Source organism: Strix aluco, chromosome 7 (assembly GCF_031877795.1).
Source record: "Strix aluco isolate bStrAlu1 chromosome 7, bStrAlu1.hap1, whole genome shotgun sequence".
In the NCBI taxonomy this organism is placed as follows: Eukaryota; Metazoa; Chordata; class Aves; order Strigiformes; family Strigidae; genus Strix; species Strix aluco.
In genome coordinates, this window is record NC_133937.1 from 41,412,027 (window position 1) to 41,439,459 (window position 27,433).

Sequence of the window (27,433 nt, forward strand, 5' to 3'; positions counted from 1 at the left end):
GCCAGAAATGATTAGTGGCCTTTAAAAAACAGAAAGCCTACAGCTTTTGTACCAAATTCAGAGTACAAATGGTTTACAAACTAAAGCGACCTCCTACAGACAAGCTTCTGAAACTCTATCGGTTAATTTTTTTGGTTTTGTATTAGTCTAGCTTTCCCTTGGATTCCCTCAGTCTAGAAACATTAATTTGTGGTTAATCTGTCGCTTCTGATGTTGGAGAAAACAGTTCCCCTGCTAGGTTAAATGTTGTCTGCGTGTAGAAGTGGCCTTCAAGCTACAGGATCGTTGCACAGATTCTGCTTCCTGTTTGTTCGTACCCTGTTGCAGCAAACACTGATGAGCTATTGTCAAATTCCAAGAACGAGCAGATCAGAAAACGTGCAAGCTGGCGTTGGCCTGGTTCGTGCTGGCTCATACTGTGGTCTTGTGAATGTCAGCGAGAGAGGTCAGAGCTTCCCTTTTCTGTTTAACAACAGAGTTTAACAAGAAGAGTTCAACACCAAAAAACCCCTTCTGCCTAGTCTCAGTAGGAGCATACAATGAGTCAAATATATTTCCCTTAAAACAGTTGGAAGACTGCAGTGTAAAGCACGCAGACCAAAGTGCAGTGCTGAAACAGGACATCTGTCTCCCAAGACCAATTTTGGCCACCTCTGCAAACAAATCAGTAAGCTTCCTGTTTTCCAAAAATAAGCGTAAGAAGGACAGCAGTATATAGCGAGGGAGTGTGCTCTGCACCTTGTGTAAAGCCTTTGTGAAGCAGCTGTTTACCTGGGCATCTGCTGCGCCCATCTCCGGCGCAGAGGGCACGGCTGGCAAAGGTGCTCTTGTGCAGCGAGCGCTCCCGCTCTCTGAGAAAACAGTCCTACCTTTCTTAGCCCCTGTCTGTCCGTCTTCAGGAGTTTCTTTGTGGGCTTTTTTTTTTTTTTCCTAGCAATTTCTCGAGCTAGGCCTCAGGTTAGCTGATGGCTCTGTGAGGTAGTTTTTGTGTTTTCTGTTCACACAGTTCTTTATTGTACAAAATCCCTGCCAAAAAGCAGTGTCAAGCTTTTTGGCCGTAGCATTACAGCAGTTAGCTGAAGGATGTTACAAGCAGCCTTCTGTTCATTTAAAAAATAAAGGCAAAACAAAAATAATGAAGCCCCCGCTCCCCCACGCGCTCAGGAAAAGCGCTTGTCTGCTTCCCCCTGCAGCAAAGGGCTGCTCCTGCCCGCACATGGAAGCACTGCTCCATGGTTGAAGGGGGTGCCAAGAGCAACAGGCGAGGCCTGGCTGCTGTCCCAAGGAGGCTTGCAGATGTCACCCGAGCCCCGCGAACAGGCAGAAACATCCTGATGACCAGGCGTTCAGTCTGCTGGGCGTGAGGAGCCTCACGGAGCCCCACGCTTGGGGCTGCTGGTGTTCTCTAGGCTTGGAAGGCGAGGCGGGTTGAGAAGGTAAGCGCGAGCCCAGCGCCCATCTGCTGCTGGATGCGTGCCCCAGGATGGAGCTGTTCGAGAGGGGATGTCCCAGAGATTTTTCCCCACAATCATTTGGCTCTGCAGTAAAACTCTGGTCTGCCAGATGTTCAGCTGCACGGTGGAAGCCTGTCTGCCCTGACAGTCACTGTCAGCTCGTGCCCTCAGAGCAGCGGTGGCCACATCCCTCCAGAAATGCCCCGCAGTGTTCCCTTGCAGGTTGCTGTGTCCTGCCAGACCCCTGTCACCCAGGGGCAGCTCCCACCACCCTTACAGCTGGGCGTGTGACGTTCCCAATGTTGCTGGGCCCTCTGGAAAGCAAACAGTGGGCTGCGACTGCCTGAGACTCCTTGCCAGTGCGGAGAGGGGGAAAATACCAGTGTGCACCCTCACCAGGTCCTGTGTCGGCTCTGGGAGGGTTCCAGGAGCTGGTTTGGTGCCATTTTCTGCCGGGAGGGCTGGGGAGGGACCCTCCTTCAAAGAGGACAGGGGAGTGCCACGTGCTGGGACTCCTTTTTGTGCCAGTCACCCTTGTGATGGCTGATGAGCGTGTGTCTGTCAGCACCAGCTCAAAGAGTGAAGCAGTGAATGGAATTTAAGCACTGCAGGTGAGTCACTGGATTTTTGCCACTTTACTAAGAAGCGCCACAGAGTTTCAGTAAAAACATGATAATGGAGAAGATGGTGCTTAGGGGACACGTGAGTGGATGGGACACTGGGGGCCTGCTCTGAGTGGGTGGCTCAGGGCCAGAGCTGGGTTTAAACACCGGCCTCGAACAGTGCCCTAAGAAAAAACACAATTTTGCATCTGCATCTGGGAGCTGAAGAAGCTGGCTCGCTTCACCTCAGTGAAAAGATGATTCTTTGGTTTTGGCAAGGCTTAAAGCAAAAATCTTGTAGTGAATTGCATTTTTTACCTCTGCTGTTATGCAGATAAATGAAAATAATTTCTCAGCAAATGCAAGAGCATAAACCAAGAGCACCATGATGTTTCATTTCCTAACTGATTTTTAAAAGCTGATACAGAGGTTTCTAAATGTCACTTTTAATAATGCAAAGTTTGAATGGCTTACTTTAATCTTTTATTCTGTCAGAGGATAAGCTCCGTTGGGTTAAAACCTAAACAGCAATGTTCAGGGATAGAAAGTGGTCTTCAGTATTCTCTGTAATCGGTTCAGTACTACCCATTGAAATTCGTTAGCAGATTCCTGTGCGTGGCGAAACTTCACTTTTTGTTCCATTTTTAAGGTTTCCTTCCTTATACTTTGAAAACTTGTGCACGGCTTTAGGAAATGGTGGGCCGCCTTTAGTCCATTTCAATTCTAGTTACATGAAAGGCTTATTATAGTCTCCGCTGCTCTGCAGTGTGGTTTTGGAGGTTTCCTTCTGAGCCCGACAGCTGTGCCTCAGCACATGCAGCTGATCTCCAAACGCAAGCCCTGCAGAGTCTAGGATGCTTTTCACGGGGGGAGTCAGTATTTTATTCTGATGTTATTCAAACCAATACTGAACCTATCAGTGCTTTTTGTAACAAGGCATTTTGCTAATATTCAGAACCTATAGACTAAGTTCTGTGCACATAATCCACATCCCTTTTCCTTGGCCTCATGTCTGACGTGCTGTGAGCAGGTTTCCATCCCAAAAGCCCCCCCAGCGCCCTGCGGTACCTGGGCTCCCCCCACCCCGGGCAGCTGCTGCCTGCTGGCAGTCCTGCCGACCCCAGGGGAAACGGTATTTTCTGCAACTGGAGAGTAAGTCTGGTTATTTCTGTTCAAAACCATGAGTTCTTACCAAATTTTTGTATCCTTATCTTTTCTGACTTACTAAATTTATTCAAAGGAGCTGGCAGTGTAGGTGGCCTAACTTAATAGTTTGTGTTGCTTGGTGAGCCGTGGGCTGACTCAGGAGCTGCCGGTGACAGCGCTGCAATGCCATTCCTTGGAGAGCGGGGGTTGCCCTCGGGGAGAGGGCGAGCAGGGAGCCACAGTCTCCCCGACTGCTGCGCTTCATTGCCTGGGTTAACACTAATCCCTTTGGTAAGTACAGCTGTACGGCCCGGGTGGGGACCCTGCGGTGGGTGCCCCCATGGGGGTACCCCAAGGACAGGGTCCCTTGCGGGCTGGCTTAGCTAAGGGGAAGGATATTTTGCTGAGCTGGTGTTGGGATTGTGGCTTGTAGTGATGCACTATTTAAATAGCCTTTTGCTCTGTGCTAATAAAGCCATCCGAGTGACTTACAGAATAACAAACCCCACGGTTTTGATTCTGTCAGGGACCCTAAAGCGTTGATGAGATTTTTACCGGTTGCTTTATTGTGGCTGATAGTGCAGTGCCCATCCCATGCCGTTACGGGCTGGCGGAGCTGCCGGAGTGCTCGTACCAGCTGCCCCAGCAGCGTCCCCAGCAGAACCCAACGGCTTTTCCCCGCGCCGGGTTCTGCCAGGACGGCTGACGGAGGGAGCGGGGCTGCGGCCGCTCGTTTCTGCCCCTCCTGGGTGCAGGGGGTGGCCGGGCTGCCCTCCCGGCCGGGCTCGCCTCAGGGCCGGTGCTCTGCAGGTCCTGCCACGCTTGCTGCAGCCCCGTGTCGACACAAATCCCTTGTGCCGGTGGTCGCAGGGGTAGAGGGGACTGTGAGCCTGGCGTGATGGTGGCAAACCATCACAGCACCTGCTTCTGCCTAAATATCCTCTGGGGTGTTTTCCCAAAGCTTCTTCTTTTGTCTCTCTTCCAGTTTCACGCTTTTCTGCTCTCCGTTCTCCGTTCGGGCCCTTCCCAGGTGTCCTCCCCACTCTGACAGGGTCTTGGTCCGGGCAGGGAAAGCCGAGGTCTGCCGAGGGGCTGCCCGCACCCCAACACCCTTCCTCTTGCCTGCTGAGGTGCCTCTTGCTTTAGGGGATGTCCCCGCGCCTCCCTGAAACACCTCGTACAGCAGAACAGCCTTAAAAATTAAGAAAAAGTGGTGTTTGGAAGAGCAGGCTCTGGTTCTGCAGCCGCGCAGGCAGCGCTGCGGGTGGGACTGGGTGCTGCCTGCAGGAAACCTTCCTGCTGACCTTCGCTTTTGTGGGTCAACTTTGGGGTTTCTCAGGCTTTTCCACCGACCTGAAGTAAACGTTTCTCGTAATTTGACTTTGCAAAATTTCGACTTTCTTCCTGACCTAATGTTGAATAGGGGAAAAGAGCAGAGCAGAGCAGAAACAGAAAAGGCTGTCCCAAAAAACCAGAGTCAGTAAAAGCTCCCTGCGTCGGGCACAGCTCGGGATGGCAGCACTACCGTTTGTCTCTCGATGCGTTTGAGTCACTGTTGGCACCGGTCTGGTTTTCACAGGTTTTTCAATCACTCCCTGTGGGAAAACATCCTTACAGATGAACGTGCTGGATTTCAGCAACAGTTTTACGTTGATCTGTCCTCCTGGCTTGGCTGCAGCCTTACAGCAGTAATCCTGAGGCACAGTATCCCTTCATAGGTCGGAGAAAGTGGGAAGTTGAACAGTTGCTTTTAAAGATGAAAGTAGCTTTATGCTGGCAAAAGAAAGTTCTGCTATTCCCGTATGTAGTAATTTTCTTATTTTACTAGATCTTAAGATTATTACTACTATCCTTTTTTTATTACTGCTTGTAGCAGAGGACTTCTAAGCAGCCTTGATGTGGTTTCTTCTGTGTCTGCTCTGCTGTGAGGCTGGGGAGAGCCCCCCAGCGTCAGCAGCTGGGGGGGCCCGGGGTCTCCGGCTGGGGAGCAGCCCCATTCTTGCACAGTGTCACTCTGAATTTCAGTGCTTCTGAGCTCCGGTTTGCGCGGGAGGGACCAGCCCAAGCGCGGGCAGTGGGGGTTGTCCGAGCTGATGGACATCGCGGAGAATTAGACACGGGTGCCTGACTCCAGCGGTGCTCCAGCAAGCCTAATTAAAAGGGAAGCTTGCTTTAATTTAATCAAACGTCTGTCTTGTATGGAAAATATTTTCTTTCCCCTAAACTCAATTTTTTTTTTTTCAAGTGCATATTATAAAACACAGAGTTGGGCAAGTTGTTTTTAAACCTAATTTCTCAGGAAAAACACATAAATTGTAAGCTGGTTTTCATTAGACACTAAAACCTGAAGCATTTGGCTTTGATAACCAAAGCCTACTGTGGCTTGAAACAGAATATAGTCGAAACAGAGAATCTTAAGTGCAGCTGGACTGGATACAGAGCAACCCCTGCCGAGGGGCTTGAGGGGAGGGAAGGGAAGGGGTCTTTGTTTTTCCTTGCTGAAAACCCTTGGTGTCGGCGGTGCCACGCTGAAGGTGTGTGAGGCCACAGCGGCGGCCCCGAGGGGTGCGGAGGGTCCCATTTCAGGGGGGCCACAGGGCCCTGCTGCGCCGGGGACCGAAATTTGGTGTTGTTTGGTGTCTTCTTGCCAGTGTGGGGGCGGGGATCCTCTCTGCTTTGAGTCCGTTTATGACTTTCCTCCACCCCATCATTTTGCTCAACAACGTCGTTTGTAGCAGCTTGTAATGATTCTGCATGGTTCTAATTTGCTGATGGGTGTGAGCTAATGAGTGGTTTGGGATCAGGCTTAGCTGGTTGGTGCGTTGTCACCGCACGCTCCCGCTCGGCTTTGCCACAGAAAGTCCCGGACACGATCCCGCGCTATCGCAGGTGATCAGCGGTGGGGTTGGTACAAGGGCATCATGGGCACAAATATCTGTATCAGTGAGCTCTAACCAAGAATCCTCACGTTACTGTAGCCTTTCCAAACTATTTATTTATAATTTCCACAGCTGAAGCTCTGTTGCTAAAGAAAAATTGAATTTTCCCAGTGGCGCGGAGGCTTGACTGATGAGTCACTGTGCTTCATTAGCTAATCTTAGATCTGCTGTGAATTACTCAGTGACTGCTGATACAAAGTGGGCTGTGAAAATGCTCATTTTGAGCGGATAATTTTAGAATTTGGGTCTCTTCCCTGGCAGGGAGAGGGTGCGAGCATGCGGGGGTTCAGAGCCGCTTGTGTAGGTGCGTGCTGCTCTCCCAAGTGTATCTTAAAACATAAAAACAAACTTAAGAGCCTGTGCAACCTTCTCGAGTTAGATCTGTGTGTGAATTTCAGTTAGGGGAAGATGCTTTTAAATTCAGGAATAACTCAGTGTAAGTAAGTGTGTATTGAATTAGATGGATCTAGTTGGGGTAGTGGCCCTGGGGAGTTGGGGAGAATGGGGCTTGTATGAGCAACATTAAGTGTTAAAGCCTGTAATGGGGGAGCACAAAAGTGGTTTTTTGGGGAATTCAGTGGTTTTCAGCTTTTACTCCACAGATGACATTGTTTTCTTCTGAAGTCCCTCAAAAGGTGACTGAGAAAGTGAGATCATACACATTCCCTGTGAAATGTCTGTGTGTCCACTGGAAAACGCAAAGGGATCACAAACCCCCAAACTCATGGAAGCTCCCCGGCCGGGAGCGTGTCCCTGCAGGGTCCTTGGTGCCCGCGGCAGCTCCTCCGGGTCACCATCACCGGGGCTGCGGCTGCCGCGGGCGCTGTGTCACTGGGACGTGCTGCCAAAAGCCGTCCCGTGTCCGGGTGAGGAGCTTTTGGCTCAGCATCCACCTGCTTCTGAAGGAGAATGCAGGAAACATCCTTATGGACCTTTACGAAGTGGCCTGGCTACCAAGGAAGTTGCCCAAACACTTCAGGGCTAATTTACAGGCCGGTGTTTTGAGTGATGATTGCTGGTTTTAGCCACAGGAGTGTTTGTTCTGTTTTCTAGAAGTTAACTTTTCAACACAGTATCTTGTGATTTGGAGTTCCATGACACTAAACCAGTTGGAGAATCATTTTACTGGCTTTGTTTCCTCTGATTTCAATATTTAAATAAGTATTGCCCTTTCTCTGTGTTAAAATTGGACAATTACTATTTTCATTCTTTATTGTCTCGGCTGGTTTCTGATCTCAGTCGCTCAGCAGGTTCACGTGCAGGACTCTGTTAGAAGATGCTGTTGCCATGCCATCGTGTCAGCGGGTGCTCCTCTAGCCGTGGTTTTGCTGGGGTATTGTTGGGGGCCCCCCGGGTTTCCCCCCGAGCCCCCTCCTCTGCCCGGAGCAGCAGCACCCTGTGCCGTGGGGAGGGGGGGGATGGCCCCATCCCACACCCGCGGGTGTCGCTGGGGGGACGAGGGCTCTGGTGGTGTGCCACAGCAGGGGGTCTCCTCCCTGCTTTTTGGATGGTGGGAGGCATTTCCCGGGGAGCAGAGGCCTTCCTGTTCATATAATGCTTTTTATCTTTCTTTTTATTACGGCTTGTGTGTGCACTGAAATTTATATCGGCAGTTTCCCAAGCGGCAGTTTCCACTGTGGCTTGAACTAATGAAGTTTATTGCAATGTACAAGTCGTTTCTTCTTCCTGGTGCTCCATGTTGTCAGCTGCTCATAAAGGCTGCCTGGCTCAGCCCCGGCCCTTCGTCCCTGACATATGAAACACTTCTTGGTATGATAATTGCAGCAATTTCAAGAAATAGGAGTAAGGGTCTGGACAGGAATTGCCTTTGGAAACATCTGTTTCACCTTTCTATCTATGACCTCTTTCTGAAAAAATCTTTTGCATTAAAAAAAAAAGTTCAATACAATACAGTCCCTGGAGTGACTTACAAATGGCTGTAAAAGCTACGCTGAGGCGGCTTCACCCTGCCAAATTGGTACCCAGTGGGAAGAAAACTCCACGGCCTCCATCTGCAAACCTTTCCTCGCAGGGAATCGAACATGTAACGCCAGTTTTTATGAGTTTCACCTCTCTGATGCCGCCTTCCCTCCAGTTTGTCCCCTGTAATGCACCCCGGGCACCGGCCGCAGGGTCCAGGTGCACAGCGAGTGCCACGTGCCAGCGGCTCTCCGGGCCAGGGCAAGGCTGTAGGTGACGAGATGGGCGTCGGGGTGGCCCCAGAGGTCCAGACTAACCTGAAAGCCCTTCTGCAGCAAAGGTCTGGTCTGGGATGATCCTGGCAGGACAAGGGCTGTCGGGAAAAGCGGGGCGTTTGCTCTGTGCCGGTCGGTGTGGCGGGTCCGGTGGTGCAGAGCTCGGAGCCGCCGTGAGACGCGTCCATCCCCACACCTCGGTTGCGCCCCGGCTGTGGTCCCTGCCGGGTGATGGGGGTGTCCCCGAGGCACTGGGATGGGGTTTTGGGGGGAGCACGTCCAGAGCCATGGCTGTTGAGGACTGGACGGGCTGGGGAAGGCGCAGTGCTTGCACGCGGGACAGGGTGGGGAAGAGGTTATCTGTGGGGTAGGGCGCTGTGGACAGAAGCTGCTCGTGTCCCAGCAGGAAGGGGAGTGCTGTCCCCCGAGGGAGCGGCACGCCGAGCCGGCGTCAGGCCACCTGAGCCGCAGCGCGGGGGCAACGGGGTCTCTCGCCAGGGGAGAACCGCGTGGTCGGGAAGAGTCTGGGTTCGGTGTCAGGCCACACAAGGTTTGTTACGTTCAGAGGCGTGGAAAACACGGCTTCCCCCAGGAGAAGGCCGTTTGGCAGGTGGGAAAGGCCTGACTCAGGCCCTGCCCTGCTCCGCCTGCAGACGTCAGCCGGCTCCGCGTCGGACTGCTGCGCCAGGCAGGATCCACACAGAACCTCCCAAAGGAGCAAACTTGGGCTGTGGGGCACAGTAGGAAGGGACAGGGAGACACGGGACCTCCCCCATGCCCCCAGTCCCTGCTTTGCTCCTAAATTCATCCTTATTTCAAGGTTAAACTGTTCTTCCCATCACAGATGTTAATTATTATTAATGTCTTTTTCCCCCTTCCCGTTACAGACACTGGGGATTAGTTATGATCAGCCAGGTCGGATCAGTTGCTTGCACAATGGTGATGGATGCTTTTTTTGGGGTAGGATCACTAGCGTTTCCTTTATTATGAACCACTGATGTCTCTCTGGGAAGCGTGGAAAAGCATTCTGTTTAGAAAAGCATTTTTTGTGCAGGGCTTTGGGTTTTTCCCTTTGCTACAAGTCAGCAAACAAAACTGTTGTTTACTAGTGCTGCCCGTACACGTCATCTGTCGCTGCAAAATGGGACGTGGGATTCTCTCTGTGAGGGAACGAGTGGCCGCAGCCAGAAGTCAGGACTTCCATCCTTTGGGAGTTGATGGGTACAACAATCATTCGCTGTAGAAGTACTTTGCATCTGCTGCAGAAGACATTCCAGACACATTTCACCCTGAAATAGGTCACCTGGTCTTCTGTTCCCAACAGTCTCGATTGAAGTCGATTAGATTTAGACTGGCTATTTATTAGGAAGTATTTCTTTGCAGAAGGGGTTGTTGGGCGTTGGAATGGGCTGCCCAGGGCAGGGGGGGAGTCCCCATCCCTGGAGGGGTTGAAGAGTCGGGTTGACCCAGCACTGAGGGATCTGGTGGAGTTGGGAACGGTCAGTGTGAGGTTCATGGTTGGACTGGAGGAGCTTCAAGGGCTTTTCCAACCGAGATGATTCTGTGATTCTGTGAAGTCGGACTGGGAAGGTGCTTCTGGGAAGGGCAGGGCTTGCCAGGGCGGTCGACATACACCTGTATCCCCCTGATCTGGCTCTGACAACCCTCACCAACCCTGCCACGGGAAAAACCGCACTGGGTGATGGATGGAGGAAAGCCCAGCCCAGCCCAGCCAGGAAGGGCCACGGCTTTGCAGGGACAAAGTGCGGGCTGAAAAGTAAAAGTTAAGCAGCCACTGGTACCAGCAAGGGGAAGGGCTGTTGACCTGCGGTAACTGAAGGTGCAGAATGGTCTGGAGAGACCAAAAATAAAGAGGAGTGAGATCATGCAGTGGGAACAAAATAAGAAACACATTCCGGTCCAATTGTGTTGTTTTCCTGTTTAGAAAATGTGTTCTTAGTGCTGACATCCGCTATTCGGGCTGGAAGGAGCGTTGTCTCCGGTGCCAGCGATGGTCCCGGCCGTGCCCTCTGTGCTGTGACGCCCTGGCACGGCGCTCGGCTCCCCGCCTCCGCTGCCCTTACCGGAGGGTCCAGAGCACCTTCGGTGGCGCTGCGTCGCTCTAACACCCACAGCAAAGCGCTGCCAAACTTTGTGAGGGATCTCTTAATGAATTACTCATCCCTATGAGATCTGAAAGTAATTCTGCAGTTTTGCAAAAATTATATTAATGTCTACGGTAGCAATTTACCACTCACTTGACTTAAAATACAGCACTGAGTAACTGAATCACTAATGCACTGCTGCAGAAAGGCTTAGAGAAAAAGAAAGGGCTACTTAGGTCAATAAACATTTTTCTTTAGCAGAACTTATGAGCTGGACAAACATAGGGAGCCTGTTATTCCAGTAATTAAAGGAGATAAATGAAATTTTTATCTACTAGAAATCTGGGATTTCAGGCATTTTGGTTTGGCTTTTTAATTGCATTTATTGGGTTGTGCTAACTTAATGGCAAGCTCCGGCAATAGCTTTATTGCAGTTATGTGCTATTTTCTTAGGCAGAGCATTCCAGGCAGGGCTGGCTCAGGCTGCGGGGGGCACAGCCCCAGGCTGCTCTCCCAGTGACTTCCCCTGGGGCTTTTCTACATGCCCTGGTCTCACCGGCCTTCCCAGGCGGCACAGCAGGCAGCGATCTGGCTGTGCCCAGGTGAGGACACCCTTTTCTGGCTTCGCTCGTGTGCTGCCGAGCAAAGGCAAAGTCTGATGGCGGCGAGATGTGGGAGGTGGCGGAGGAGCAGCTCAGACCCGGGCACCTCTGCGGGGAAGAGCGCGGCAGGAGCCAGGCTGGCTTTGCAGCACCAGTGGCTTCGCAGCCGCCTTGCCCATCATGTCCCCATGTGCTGAGCATCCCAAGAGGAGATCCTGGCAGCTAAGGTGAGCAGAAAGGGGGATGGAGGGGCTGGGGGGGAGAGGGAAGGAGTCTGTGCTTCTCCGGGGGGGAGACTAAAAAGTGGGGTCTCCTCAAAGCCGCCCCAGAAAAGTGCCGTCTGCTCCAGTTCTCACCAAGGGCTCTTCCAGTGTGGAGCCTGGCTTGGGGCAGCAGGAGGAGGGCGGCAGGTCTCGGCAGCACGCGGGGCCACGCTTTCCACCACAACGTTCGGCTCCTGACCCCCTGGGACCAGAATTCCGCGTGTGGCTGGGGGAGAAGCTCTGTTTTTGTCCTTTCATTGAGCTTATGGATTTTTCTGTGCCTGACGCAGTGCAGATGCCACAGCCCAGGGGTGGCGGGAGGGACCTTCGCTGCATTTGCTCAGCCTGGGTGACAGTGGTGTGATTTGAGGAGCCTTTTGCCTTGCTGTGTCTGACAGGCCAGGCCAGGATCTACACTACTATTGCTGGTTTGTTGTTCCTTAGCTGCTGAGAATGATATATATTTGTTGGGCAGCCATTTGTAATGTGTTCAAGGCTCCTTGTGTAATAAAGACAGCAGACTTGAAGGCAGAACAGCAAATTGATGCATTATACTGAAGACCTTTCAAAATAAATCAAGTTCTGAGGCCCAGCCCTCTCAGAAGAGCCCTTCAGAAGTTGATGGGGACTCACCCTCTGGGCGGGGGAGCCAGCCCGGCCATGTGAGGAGCTGCCCTGCGCACAAGGCAGCGGATGGTGCCTTCGCTTTTCTGGTTTGAACATAAAGCCATTAGAGATGGAGGCCAAACCCAGAAATCGCTTGGATTCTGTTCCTCCATCCCTTTAACAAGGCATAGTTTTGATTTGCAGTGCAGGCAGCACTGCAGAGCGGTGAAAGCGCCGCCGTCCCCCCAGGCACCCCCAGCCCTGCAGCTGCGCTCCCTGTTCCTTTGCAGCACTAACTCCCAGACCTGGCAAGTGAAGCTCCTCGGCCCCTCAGCCGAGTTAATCCAAGGACCTCACCCCTCAGCCTGAGTGCTACCTGTGATGCAGTCAGCCAGGATCACAGAAAAGGAAATTGTTGCTGCCTACAAAGCAACGACCTCATTGATTCACAGTAGGAATTAATCACTCCTTGATCAACTCCTGATTACAGCGGCCATCGTAACCTTGTGCATATTTGCAGCTGATATTCCAGAAGTGGGAGGGATGTAATCGGGTGCTACGCTGATCACGTTAGGAAAGCCTGTGCCTGCCCTCTCCTCCTCTGGTAGTTCTGGGTCGGCCCTGCCCAGGTGCACCATTTTAAAGGGGCACAAAGTGAATTTCTTTCAAGTAACTTAAACATAAAAGCAAATAACACTTGTCTCTTAAAACTTAGCTCTAGCCTAAACAGCTACAGGAGTCTCCTGAATTAAAACATCTGTTAACAAACTTTTGTGCTGGAGAAGCTATGACCACAGTGGAAAAACTAAGTGATTTTCTTTAAAAGTTGTAGAGGCCATTAAGAAGAGACAAGGTTGCCAACCTCAAACATTCACATGGCACCCATGAGCCTCCCCAGAATTTAACAATAGAAAAGGGGTTTTGCTTCTTTGTCATGTGGGCTTGGAGCCTTGACTCGTGTCAGATGCTGAGATTTTATTTTGTATCTATGAGGGCTACAAAGCTTTCCTGAAGGTGGTTACCTGGGAACTGGGATAGTTCCACAGTCCTGGGAGATTTAAGAGGAAAATGAGTGCAGAAAACTGGAGGGACCAGCGGTGGGATCAGTGATGAGTCATTTAATGAGTTATTTAACGCCTCAGTTATTTAATGTTTCAGCGACTGGAGGATCTGTCTTGCCAGGAGAACGTGCGCGTCCCCAGTGCTGGGGCTCCTTCCTGCCCCATCTCCTCTCCGCGGGCGGCGAGAGGCTTTGCTGGAGGCGGGGGAGCAGGGCTGCCCCGGTGAGCTGCTCGCCCCCCGCTCGCGGGACCTGCCCGGGGCAGACAAGGGTGCTGCCAGCCCAGCCCACTGCCACGGAGCTGCCGGGAGGGGAAACCTGCTCCGGAGCTGCCACCCTCTTCTTTCAGCATGGCCATCCTCGGCGCGGCTGCTGAAAGAGAAGCGAGCTTAAAAACCACGAGCTTGTGGGATTTGTTGATTAAATAACATGTGTTTGGCTTTTATGTGCCCTTTGAGTTTCCCTTTGATGGGTTTGAGTCTCTTTTCCTTCTCCTCGATATGAAGATTAGAAGTGTGCACCTCTTTTTGAGGCAGACATTTCTGCTAGGTGGTTTTGCTCTGTGTGCTGGGACTGTGGGGAAAAAGACAGTAAGATGTTGAAATTATGAGCATCAAGAACAGCAACACTGTCATCCTGGTGACTGTGTTTTGAGGGGTGAGCAGAGAGGGAGCTCCCCCCCCCCGAGTGCAGGCAGTGCAGGAATAAGCTATGCTGTGGAAATCCCTGACTGCATTTTGCTGTTGAAGCTCCTCTGTTTGCAGGGAGGCTGTTCCTCAGAGCGCCGAGCTGGGTTCTCGTCGCACCTCTGATTTTTTTTGTGATATCTAAGCAACTGCACCAACAAACCCGCTCTTATAGGAGATGGGACATGACAAAACACAGAGGGCTGGTGCTGGGGGGTGGGTTAGCTGTGGTCAGTCACTGAGCGAGCAGTCAGCCCGCCGGTAACCTGCGCCCGGTGGAAAATTGACACTTCCTCCAAAGAGGGTATTAGATGAAGCACTAAATTTAGATGCTGTTGCTTGGTGAGCATGGTAAATGGACGGCTGTGAGCTGCTGCTCCACAAGCATCCCGGTTCCCGCCCAGGGCAGCGTGCAGCTCTTGTGCGGGGCCGGGGCCAGCAGCCAGCAGCAGGGAAACCCTGCTGGAAGCCATCCGTGGGTAATGGGAGCAAGAGCACGTATGGGGATTTCATAAATCACAGGTTTTTAAGTCACGGTTCCTGAAAAGAACAGTCGCCTCCAATAAATCACTAGAAGAAATGAGCTGGAAGCCGGCTGCTTCCCGGTGCGGGTCAGCTGCCAAGCCCTCCCAAATGTCAAGCTCACACATGGTTATGGGCGGTGATTCATGGGCGGCTCCGTGGGCAGCAGCTTCCCACCGGGAGGGATGGCACGGCAACGTCGGGGATTTTCCAGTAGCCTGGACAATGTGGACATACCTGTAGTTTCAGGCGGTGAAAAATAAGACCAGCCAGAAGCTTTACCTTAGTCCCAAAACTTTTGGAGGTCCCAATCAGAAAACTCTGTTACCTTGAGCAAAATGTTCCCTGCCCTTCTTGGGCTTCTGTTTCTATCTTTGCTGTAGTGGCTCTCCCATAGTGATTTGAGTACTACAGCTCTAGCTGGGATGCCCCAAAATACTGTCTGTGATGGAGTCAGCGACTGCAGGTGGTGTAGGTTAACACAAAGGCATCACATTTACACAAAAACAAAATGTCCTCCTCCAGCTCCTGCCCACCTCAGGATTGCCCTGACTGTAATTAGGTGGGGCATGCTGATGAGCTAGGCAGATTAGAGGCACATAAGCTGCTGGCAGGACATCCTTGATGATGTGCCTTGACTGGAAATCCTCTTGCTTTGGTATAATCTGGCTTTGTGAGCTCCCAAGGGCTCCTCCGAGACCCACTGAAGGAGCTCTGCAAACAGGCGATGGGGATGGCCTGGGGACTGGTACCTGGGACCATGCCAGGTGTTACCCTGTGGTTTACGAGGGTTTGGTCTTTGCTTTACTTTGAAGTTTTGTGTTGTTTTTATCTTGCTGTAAGCACATTATCCCCCTGCTCTCGGCAGCGGGTGGAAAACAACCACTCAGTGAATAGGCAGGCTCCTGGGTGGTTGGGAGCAGCAGCCTCCCCTGCAGCAGCGGTGGATCGGCACGCGTGTGCCGGGGTGCCCCGCACAGTGCACGCCAATGCTGCACTGCCAGTTGCAGTGCTGTCAGGGTTTTCTCCTGGTTTTGATCTTGTTTCAGCACTGACAGACAATGCGAGGGGGCTGCCCTCATGGCGGGGGCTGATGCTGTTCCCTGGCTGCTCTCAGCGGGAGCCAGCATGGCGCAGGGAGACAGGGAGCAGAGCCAGAAAAACTGGCGCTTTTTCTGCTGGGAATGCCCATGCTGGCCCTGTGGCCCTTACATGGCGTCCAGGGATGCTCAGCACATCCCAGGACAGGTTAACATCACCCTGCTCCATCCGCCCCAGGTAGGAGCGTGGAGGAGGGCCAGTTTTTCTGATACTGGCCTTGGTTTTCAGCCTGAACACTAGTGAAATGAGTGTGGGTTTTTCTGATCCGCTGGAGTTGCCCGTCCATCACGTGGACACCCCAGTAGCTGGCTCTTTGGGCGCACTCTATGTCTCCCATCAGTCCGAGCCCCTCAGGGGTGACGGTTGCTGCGTACCCCAGGACATCATGTGCTTTAAAACACCCCTGCGGCCCGCGGGGCTGCACGGGGGGTCGGAGCGGCCGCCCTCGTGCTCAGCCCGTGCGTCATGCCAAGGCTCAGCACTGGGATCCGCCTGGGACCTCACCCCTCCCAAAGCAATCAAACCTCACCCTGATAGGGAGCCGAGTTCCTCTCCCTCTGGGTTTAACCTCTTCATGCTGCGAAAGCGCAGACTGATCTCGTCACCCTGATCTGAAGGGGCGGTGGGTGGTGGAAGTCGAGCGGCGCCCATGGGAACAGCGGGTTGAGGTGCGTGCCCCAGCCTGGGCCGGAAGATGCATCGCAGGGGCTGCGGGGGGCTGTCGCAGGCCGCGGGAGGGGTGGTAGGGCACAGGGAGCCCCGGCAGCCCAACCCGTGATGCCTGCTGCGGATTGCTGTGGGGTTTGTGCAAAGGCTGTGGGTACGGGCCAGGGTGGGCGGCGGTGCAGGGACCAGCGCGGTGGCACACGCGGCACACAGGGCTGCTGGGCCCCAGCCCCCGGCCGTGGCAGCGACTGCCCAAGTCGGGGACAAAGGTCTGCAGCAATTTTTAAATCGGGGATTTCCCTCAAACTTTTCTCTGCCAACATTTGCTGAGTTAAAGGGACCAAATATTTTGGTAGCCAGTTCCCAGAAGCAATAGGAGTGAGTAACCCAAACTCTACCGAGCAAGGCTCGGGCAGGATGGCTGTTTGGTGACCGCCTGGTTCATGTGGCAGTTCTACGTGTGCGAGTGAGGCGAGGGCACGCAGAGGGGACAGCCTGCCTCCCTCTGAAGGCTCTTTAAAGAGAACCCGCTGCTCCTGGATGGGCTGCTTAGGCTCTACCAGTTACTGGTGACTCTGATACTTCAGCACACAGTGCAGAAAAAAAAGCTAAAAATAAAAGGTTGCACAGCTTTCTAGGTGTGCAAAGAGCGATTCTTTTATTAGCAGGGCTTGTGTTTTAAAAAGCCATTTATACTTCCTGCAGAACAAAATCTCCTGACCGCAGAGCTTTAAAAATGCATTTTAAACTCTGGACACACTGAATAAACTCCATCTCCAGCTTGCTCTTCTTAGTCATTGCATGTTTTATGTTCATACTAGATGATACAGAAGAAAACAGACCCTATCTGAGTCAAGCCACTTCTCACACAGGCCCTGGCATGCATCAACCCAAAGTTTCTTACTCAGCTAAAGGAGCTGAGGTGTTTATGGCTTGAGGTGAGGAAAGGGAGGGAGATGTTTCCTTACATGGACATTTGACATTTTAATAACGAATTGACCAGTGCCAGAGTTAGCCTCCAACAGAAACCCTCATCCTTCCTCTGAAGGACAGCTAATGTGAAACAAACCGAGTCTGCTTGCAGCACTCATGCTTAAACCATCAAAAATAGATTATCTTCTCCAAACAGTAGGCAGTTTACTAGGGGTTTGTTTGTAAACCAAGTAAAATAGCACAACTGAGTGCAGTAGAGATATACATCTAATACAGTTAATTCAGTAGAGATATACATCTAATACAGAAAAGGAAATCATGTTTAAAAATACGATAGTTATGTATGGCTAACATTTAAAAACATAGATAGTGTTTGACATGAAATTCATTGATGAGTCAACTACAGTAAATGCTTCCTTAAAGCAATAGTCAAGAACAAGTTGTCTACCAAGATCCGTGCTTCAACTTTGGACTTGACCCTGGAAATCTTTGCCGGGATATTTCCAAGGAGGGAAGTTACCCTCACTGGCAATTAGTGCATTGTATGTCAATGTTATCCCTCCTGTCAGCACTGATAAGCGCATTTCTTAGGCTTAAAAAAAAGAATTGGGAAAAAAAGACATTTCTACACATCAACAAGCCAAAGATTTACTCTGAAAGAACCCCGGCAGTGGTTTATTATCTGCTTTGAAGGAAGTATTTTCCTTCTTCAAGCAAGCAGTGATCCCATAACTCCAGCTGCCCTCCCCGAAGGCCACGGGCTGTTTCTGTGCGGGCTGGGGGGTCTCGGGGCCATCGCAGCAGCTCTCCCCAGGGGGTCCCCGGGCCTCACCCTCTCACCAATGAAGTGGGCTTTTGGAATAGGAAACCCTTGTCTGCTTTTATTTATTTGCCTGGTGTTGTTATCTGGGGGCTGTCTCACAGCACTGTGTGTGCTTTGGGCTGACTCACTGTTGGGTTTCAATAGAGGAGGTAAAAGACACAGGACCCGCGGGAGGGGGCAGCCCATGCGGGCGAGAGGCAAGAGCAGAGCCCTGCCTGGACTCCAGTGGGGTGCTGACAGGGCGATGAAAATGGGCATGTACTTTGTTTGCTTCTGGATGATGCATCTCGAGAATTGAAGGATTTTTTTTTTTGTTTTCCACTACCTTTTTTTTTTTTTCCCCCTCCTGCTCGTTTTTTTCCATTAGATGTTGAGGTTTCATCTGTCCAGGAACTCAGTGTATAAAAATATAAATAATTATGACAGGGGATGAAAGCTGAGCAATTGAAAGCAGAGATTTATAACCAGATTGTTTAAACACTTTGCCTTTTGTTAGCACCTATTATGCTGGAGTGCCTTAAAACCATTTGGGAGGAGCGTTTTCTGCAAGATTTGACATCTCTAAAAGTGTGGTCCAGGGAGAAAACAACCTGCCCGTATTCAAGTCTCGCTTGATCTCCGCTCAGCAAAGGGGGGTGGCCAGCCACCATTCCCTTTATTCTAAAGGGCAGAAGTAGTCTTTGCCATTTCTTTTTCTCCCTGTGGCGATAAATAAATATTTCCCAGTCTGGGCTGCTTCCTCCCAGCGGGGAGCGGGGCCGGGGCGCTGGACAGATGGACGTCAGCAGCAGGTCCCCCTGTTTTGTGGCTTTGGCTGGGGGTCCTGCTCAGGCTCAGGCTCCTCCACCAGTGCAGCCCTGGGACTCTGCACTTCATGGTTCGCTCTCATCAGACACCTGCCAAACCCTGAGGCTGCTTTTGTGGTACGGACTAAGGCTCTGGGGGGTTCTCCAGATGCCTAAAAGCAGGGCAGGATTTGAGGGGGGGGGAGAAGCTGTGAAGGGCTGAAGGTAGCACAGAGGGGCTGGAGGAGGAGGAGGATGAGGACAAGGAGGAAGAGGAGAAGGAGGAGGAGGAGGATAAGGAGAGGGTCTCCAGGGGGAGAGGGAGGGACGGAGGATGCTCTTGGCCTGCAGGAGATCATTGCAACCCTCTTCCCCCAAATACCCGGCACAAACCCGCCTGTGATTAGGAGAGAGAAACTAGGACAGGGAAAGCAATTAATTCTTAGAAACTGTCTGTCTTCCAAACACCAGCCCCTCTCCGTTCCCATAAGCAGTAACCAACCATAATATGCAAAACCAGGTTTTTGGGGTGGTTTATTTTCCTCGGATGCTTTACATGTCATGTGGCATTTCACCTCCTTCCAGGCGTGACCTGAGCTCATCCGAGGGGAGCAGTTTGAGTCCTGCACAGAGCTGTGCTCTCTGTGTTTTGAGAACTACAACATAAATGTTTGACAGCCAATCCCCCTTACAAATCGTTATCCGGCCTGATCAACATTTTTCTTTCAAAACTTATCATTCAAAGGCAAATCTCTGCCTCTGCGATTTATCGTTCCTGTGCTTGTTAGAGGAGCATTTTGGGGGACGACCTCAATAATACAGTATATAACTGCCATATATGGCACAGAAGGGGCTTGAGGATTTACTGAGGGGAACATTTGCAGTGAGGAGGGCATTCAGAGCACTTGCCCATGCTTTGCCATCACCAGAGTCCTGAACTAACACATAACAGCCCCTCGGAAAACACTGGCAGCATCTGACTGCCATCAGGTGACTCCGTGGCCAATTTGGAGGGCGGTGGAGGAGCCTTCAGCTTTGTTTCCCCAGTGCCTTTCTGTTTCTTTTTCGTTCATCTGAGGGTATTTCTGAAGCGCGGGTAGGCTGCGGGGGGCACGGGGGGACACGCAAACAGAAAGCTTCACCATGCCCCTCTGCACAGCTGGTTTCTTCTTCTGCGGACGTGAACTCCCTGAGGCGGGTGCTTGTTCATGGTGAGTTCTGTGGCTGTTTTTGCATGTGTGCTACACGTGTGATGTTTAAATACCACATCCCGCTGGCAGAGCTTCCCACGTGCCATCGCAAACCCTCCTAATGAGCACTAATGAAACGAAAGGAGGTGGTTGGTTTGTTGGTACAGGGTTTCTGGCTGGTGCTCAGAGCTCCAGGCAGGGACCGAGTGCTGCGATACATGGTGACAGGTTCTCTGTAAGTGCCACTGACAGCTTTTAGCTTCTGGTGCCAATGGTGTCTGAGTGTCTCCATGCCTCAGCTGCCCCCAGCAAAATGGAAACGCTCTCAGGCGAGTGAGGGTGCTCCCCTGCGCGGGGGAGGACGAGCATCGCTGGTGATTGCTCGCAGACCCTCGAAGGCTGCTCCCTCGGTCACTGGCAGGTGTTTGCCCTGGAGTAGGAGACTGAGGTTAGAAACTGCATCTGCACAGGCACGACTGTGAACAGATATGTCAGTTCTGGCAACTGCTGCCAGCACCAGGAACGTTTCTGGTGACTAATGCCGCCCCGGTTCAAAGGCTGTCATGGGAAAAATACTCCCACTGTAACAGGGATGAGCAAATGGTACCTCTGCAGCAGCAACAGAATTGTGTTGTCTTTCCCTAAGAAGACAAACCAAGTTTTGCTCTCCAGACCAACGCTCGACATGTTGTTACTGCTCACTCTCACTCAGAGTCCTGCTCAGGAACCATGTCCCAGAGGAAAAGCTTCCCCCGGGCCCATAGGGGCGGGTGCTGGCCCTGCCCCGACATCCCCGCTCCGGTCCCTGCGGTCGAGCAGGACACCCTTACGCTCCCAGCCCCAAAATCGTACAATCTGACCACAGTTGGCCGCATCAGTCAAGTGCTCAGCTGCTGCTGGGGAGCCATGGTAGAGGTGGAAAATACTTTGAATTCTCGAGCTCTCGGGAAGACCCTCTGCTTCTGGCCGAGGAGGAGTGATGGAGACTGGGCACGGCTCTGGGGTCCGGGCCCAACAGCCACCCCACGCTCCGCTGCCCACATGTTGGCTTTCCCTGCCAGCAGACCTGCAGCGATGGAGGTGAGAGCGGCTCTGGGTGCTGGAGCACGGCTCTAGAGCTCGGACGTGGCTCGCCTGTACCTCTGCGTAATAGGCGGCTTAAAATCTTTTTTATTCTCTCTGCAGATTCTGCAGTCACACAGAAATGCCTATTCTGAAATAGTCTGTGGGAACTTGGAGAAAGAAAGTGGCTGCCTTTTATTTACTTGTTTATTTATTTATGGATAAGGTTTATTTCTCCCTTGGTTTTATCCCATGCCATAACCTCCTTGTTTGTTGCCGTTTTCCACCAGGTGTTGTATTTAGCCATGTGTATGTGATGGCCAAATATGCTGTGGTTCTTATTTTCAGTGACTGTGACAACTATTTCTAAATATTGCCAATCTGCTGAGATGTATGAGAGTATTGAAAGCTTAAGGGGAAAATTGGAGATCTTGATTTTTACTAGATAGTTTCCAGGTATCTCTTGCTTAAAGCACATTGATTTGCAATGAAAGTTTCCCTCGCAGCCTGAAATTAAATCTCACGTTTCTCAGCTGTTGGGAGTGTGATCCAACCAGTAGTGTTAGCAAAAATACTGTAGTTCAAAGGACGTATGTTCAAAGGACATCAAAAGAAAGATTTTTCTAGCAATACAAGCCAGAGTAACGCTCAGCAGTGCAGGGAATGTGAGGCTGGAGTGTTTGCTTTCCTTATGATTAATTGTCTATACTGGTAATATGTGTAAACAAATGTAAAAGGCACCTGGTCCCGTGTGCTACCAGTGTACGTGATCGTCCCCCCATGCTCTGTTTAGGACATGCTCAGTGTGGGAACCTCTTCATTCCACGTTATGAGTATGCATAAAATTTAAGCATAATCCAAAAATAATGGCAAGTCGGTGCTGTTGAGCCTTGTATCTTGGCCTTGTGCAGCCCTCCTCCCCACGCCCTGGTGCAGATGTGCAGAACACCGTGAGAGCCGTCACCCAGCCCAGCAGCCGCCAAGGAGCTTCCCCAGTGCCATGCTGCCCATGGGGGCTTTTTCCTTTGCTTTTTAGGCTTTTTCTTTCCTCTTTTTGCACTGGAGTGGCAGTCGAAGGTGTGTCCCCGATCGTAAGGATCCTGGCAGGGGTCAGCTCTGGTCCCCTTTCGGGGAAGCCTCTGGGTCAGTTGTCTCCTTCCAGGTCCCTAGACCTCAGGTGTTCACCTGGGCATCACTCTGCTCAGGCTTGAGTTCACTCAAACTCCAACACCATCGCCCTCGCAATTCAACCTGGGGGGGTTTAGTCTGGAGAAGAGGAGGCTGAGGGGAGACCTCATCACCCTCTACAACTCCCTGAAAGGAGGGTGCAGAGAGGGGGGATGAGTCTCTTGAGCCAAGGAACCAGCACCAGGACAAGAGGAAATGGCCTCAAGTTGCGCCAGGGCAGGGTCAGACTGGCTCTTAGGAAGGATTTCTTTCCAGATGGGGTTGTTGGGCGTTGGAATGGGCTGCCCAGGGCAGGGGGGGAGTCCCCATCCCTGGAGGGGTTGAAGAGTCGGGTTGACCCAGCGCTGAGGGATCTGGTGGAGTTGAGAACGGTCAGTGTGAGGTTCATGGTTGGACTGGAGGAGCTTCAAGGGCTTTTCCAACCGAGATGATTCTGTGATTCTGTGATTCAATACAAGCCCCACACTCGAAGCCCACCCCGACACCGCTGCCCTCACTTGTGGTCACAGTAGGCAGCAGGATCTGGGGAGGTTTGGGGAGGTTTTGTTTGAAGTGTTTTTTAGTGATACCTGAAGTACTTGTGCTGCAAACGTTGGCTGATGATAGATCCCGAGGGCAGGTTTCATATTGGGCTGTAAATGCAATAGAGGCAGAGAATGTGCTTTGTGTTGGTGAAGTCGGTGCCGTTGCTCTGCTGAGGGGGGCAACTACACCAGTGGGGCCTTTGAGAGTTCTCTGGCATGTGACTCCACCACTGAGAGGATTAAACATAACGGGGGTGAATTTCTCATGTATCTGAATGTGTTTGATGCTCCAGCTTTCACTGCAGAGATAAAATGAACAGAATTTTCCACCTGGCTGGTGGCCTTGATAATTATTTTTATTCACAGATTCTGCATTAGACATGGAAAATATAACTGTATTTTCTTTGGGGTGTATTGATTTCCAAGGACGAACCAGTTGAATTAAAAGATCAAACAAGTGAAGAGAGTATAAAGTGGTTTTAAGTAGATTTTTTTTAATAAGTCTTAAAGAGTTGCACTGAAGATCCATATAATTTTCCAAGGTTTTGGGTTACTCTTCTTTCTCAGCTAAATTTAATGGTTAAATTTCAAGACTTTTTCTATGATCCAGTAATAATCATAATAATTAACAGCAGTATTCTTCAAGAGGCCAAGTACAAATGGAAAGGTCGGTACATGTAGAACCAATAGAAGAAATGTTCTTCTCACAGGGTATTGTGTCTCTCTGGAGTTCATTTATGCGGAAGGTTTAAACAAATAGGTTGGCTAGAATAAAAAGAAAAACTTTGGCTGGATCATTTTGTGTCCATTTATAACATCTGCAGCTCTGGCCAATTGTATCTGAGTAATCAGATGCCCTGCGCCAGGACGGGGGAGGCGGCGCGGGCGGCTGGCAGCATCGCCCCCTTCTCGGGGCCGTCCCAGCGCAGCGGGTGCCGCAGGGGGTGGCACAGGGGGACGCTGCGGCGCCGGCACGGGTTTGCTCTTCGATGGCCACCCCGCTGCCAGCTGATGACAGGGAAATTACTGCAAGGGTTCCCAGGAGAACCCGGGTATCAGCACAAAATTGTCCGAAGGTCCCAGTGGCAGCTCGCTGGGCTCCTCCCGAATGCCGTGGGAGGCTTCATCCTGCCCGCTGTCCCCTGAGCAGTGGGGCGAGCACATCCCTCAGTCCGGCCCGCTTCTGCAACCTCCCCAGTTTATCTTAATTGCTGGCCCCAGAGCTTGAGCGTTATCAGCTAGGAGGTGAGCTCAAATATTGAGAGTTGTAAGAGAAGGAAATAATCATAATAATGAACTATTAACAAAGCCAGGAGTCTATTGGAAATGCTAACAATGTTTTTCTTACTACTGAAAACAGAAGTTTTTCATAATAAAGCTGAATTGGAGCTCATTGAATATTTTTTCCTATGAAAGATGTGGTTGGGGTTTTGGAAAAATGCAGCTTCACTCAAATGCATTTTTGTGATTTTTTTTTAATAGTTTTTAACTCATTTCAATGAAGCTTCTCGTGGGAAAAGTAAAAATAAATCATTTTGATTGTGATGTGTTCTTTCAGCGATCACTTTGACTGGCAGCAGAGAGCTTCCAGCCCAGCCCACTCCCCTCCTCGACCTCCCCTGGTCCCATTGACTGCAGGAGCTGCTGCTGTGGCGCTGCCTCCACGGCCACCGGCGGAGAAACGGGAGGTGCCACCGCTGCAGCCCCTCGCCCACCACAGCCCATCCCCACCGCCTGCACTGTCTGGGCACCCAGTGCACCTCTGCCCAGTGCGCCCAGTGCTCCACCCAGTGCTCCGTCAGCATAGTGGGACGCCTTCCAGGGGCTTCAGCCTAGAGGTGAGGGCAGGCTGGTTCCCGCTGGGCACCCACCCGGGGCTGCCGAGGGAATTCAAACATGCCCATGCAGGGTTGCACCCAACGGCTTGATCTTTCCTTTGAATTATTTCCAAAGGCTGGTAACTACCATAACACGCAGGCAGTTTGCGAGCGCTGGCTTGGATAACCAGCGCCAAAAGCTGGTGTGATGGCTCAAGGCTTCTCTGACATGCTGGGCAGCACAGACAGGGGATGGAGTGGGATGGGCAGGGGATGGGAGCGGGACAGGCAGGGGAGCCAAGGCCAACAGGTCAACTCCTCTTGCTCAGGCAGCTCAGGTCACAGGCTCACTGCAGAAATGCAGCCGATCCTTAGTGAAGGCGTATGTTAAAGACCAGGGAAAAGAGTTGGGATGCTACTTTTGGATGTGAGTGAAATGAGAAAAAGGAAAAAAACCTCAGCGTGGTTATTTGTGGTCGCTCACCTCCGCGGTATTTACCGCCTGGGAACCGCTGTGCTGGTGAGCGTGTCCCAGAGCAGCCTCTGCACCTGCGTGGAGGAACCATCCTCCTCCCCTCCCTCCCGAGCCTGCTCCTGCTCACGGTTATTTTCGCTTACTTGGGAAGTAGCTGGAGTCCAAATGAGACTTTCCCAACAGAGGAAAACATGGCGTGTTATACTTTTAGTGAAGTCATTGTTTTTGTTACAAAAAAAGAATGACTTTGCTCTCTGTTTTTGTCTGCAGTCCATCCTATTCCCTGCGCAGCTATAAAAATTTCCAACTTGTACATAGGAAATTATAGCTTAGTATGTCCAAAACTCTGTGACACATCAAACCACCTTTTGGGAAAGGAGGATGAGGTGAAACCAAAACAAATGGGCATTTCTGGTCCATGGTGGTGCTGCCACTTTTCTTCTCGTTAATCACGTGTGGAAGAGGACAGGGAGCACAACATGCAGCATCGGTGGGGGGCGGCGCTGGCGGGGGCACCCGCGGGCCTGATGGCAGAATATAGGGCAGAACTATTGCATCGGAATATTTCTGAGGCTAAAGTGGAGATGTTAAGCTGCAGGATTGCTTTAGGGTGTGCTGCTACCCCAAGCCAACGAGGTTGGTAGCTTTGCAGCACCTCTTTTCAATGTCCTCAGCTGTCGTCAGCCCTTTTCTCCCGTTTTTCTCCAAGCAGCATTGCCTTTCCCTGGGTGAGTGACAGGGATGCTCAGCCTGGCTGCTCCAACAGCGCCAGCGGCCGTTCCTGGTGCTGGGGCGGAGGGTTGAAGCCGGGCAGGTGATCCTTACCGAACCGGCTTCCCATGTCCTGAGAAAATGCCTCCCCAGCAGGCAGCTGACTGCGGCAGGTCTCGCAGTGGCCCCATGGCCAGGCTGCAGGTCGGGGGGAGGCCGCAGGGCCGGGTCCCCAGCACGGTGCAGCTAGGGACCGGGAGCAGGCGCAGCCCGGGGTCCATGACCCAGCACCGCAGCCCAGCCCCAGTCTGTGAGGAGCACAGCTGCCCATGCATGGCAAACCTGGAGTTAGCAATTCCCAGGCTCCTCTTTGATTAATTTATTTGGGTTTTTTTTCCCCTTTTTTGTCTTTTGCCCACTCAGCCCCCATGCTTGCCCACGACCACCCTCCCGTGCCCAGGGCAGAAGGGACTGAAAACAAGGTGGCCTCGGAGGTCCCAGGCACATCATGAGACCCAGCGGGAAAGGTTCGTTAGCACAGCCTCATCACCTCGAAGGGGACACTCGCTTTTACAGACAGCAATTGAAGAGGAGGGTGTGCGAAAGGGCTTCTCACAGCCCTGTCAGCTCTTTGGCTTTTGGGGGTTTTTTTAGCATTGCACTGTTATTATCCAGTGTGATGGGTGAGAGACACCCAGGAGACACCTGAGGAAGTTGCAGTTCACGTACGGTTTGGAGACATTTTGGTAAATAAAGGGGAGGCTTGGGAATTCAGCAACCTCCCCAGTGTGGCTGGTGGTCAGCTCAGCCCTCCCCGAACTGCCAGGCTAAAGTAAACAGCACTAAACTCATCCTGCCACCCGAGTCCTGGCACCTGGGTGGCATCTCCAGCACATCCCCCAGCGCTGCAATTGCTGCAGGTGAGGGCGAGCATCATGAAACTTCCGAAATCAAACATACTTTGGGCTTCAAATGGTGAAAGGCTCCTCGTGTCTGCAGCCGGGAGCTCTGCCCTGTGGTCCCAGCACTCAGCAACTAGGCGGAGGGGACAGAGCGTGGAAGGCCCTGGCAGGGTCCCCAGTGCTGCTGCTGCCTTTGCCCCATCCTGCACCCACTGCCCGGCCCCGAGCCCACTGTCACCCACCCTCAGCAAAAGCCTGGGGGTGCTGAGATTCATTTTAGGCCTCAGATTTATGCTGGGAGTGTCCTGCAATGTTTCCAATTTGCAGGATTTCTTGTGTAATTATTTTCTTAGCCACCCCTCACTGTTAACAGTTTTTCTTATGAGTCACTAAATAATGTGTAATTTATACAGCTGTATTTTGCGTTTGGAATAAGCATTCAGCTTAGCAGGCGTTGCAAAGACAGTTTAGGTTTTTTTGTACAGATCAGTCTCAAAGCAACAGAGATGATATTGCTGTAAAATAAGCAGAAATTAATGTCACCTTTTTGTAATTAACTACACAGTGCTCTGCACGTGAACCTCCTGCTTTGGAAACGTTTTCATTCTCTGTTAAATTCGGTGTGACTTTCTTGTAAGCATCGTCCCCTTGTCCTCCTGCATTTTAGATTATAAGCAGCTCCAGCACCCCCTGAGGTGGCACGGCTGGCAGAGCGGGGTTAAACCCAACAGACAGCTGGGTGTTCCCAGCAGATCGTGGTGGTGCCTCCGAACTCACAGTGGTTTTGCACCACCCTGCGAACAGCACCTTTCCACCCACTGATTTAAATTAGGCAGCCCTAATTTAATCTTTGAAAATTGACGTCATAAAGGAAGAGGTAAATTCGATGTCCTCCTGCGCTGTGCTGAGGACCACCAGATCTTGGGGTGTGCATGGCCAGCTCCCCACGTCCGGTAACAGCCAGCAGCCACCGGGGCTGACTGGGTGGCCCTGGAGGCTGCGGGTCCAGGGGAAAAGTCCAGTTTAAAGCTCCAGTTTAAATCTATGGCTGTCGCAGGCATTTCTGCAAGGCTAAA

The 27,433-nt window shown here is 51.7% G+C and overlaps 1 protein-coding gene across 1 annotated transcript in view; it reads left to right on the top strand.

Annotated features, from left to right (window-relative positions):
- PWWP2B (PWWP domain containing 2B) overlaps positions 1-27,433 on the top strand; it is a 55,013-nt gene that overhangs the window by 20,806 nt on the left and 6,774 nt on the right. The gene's annotated exons all lie outside the window — the stretch shown is intronic.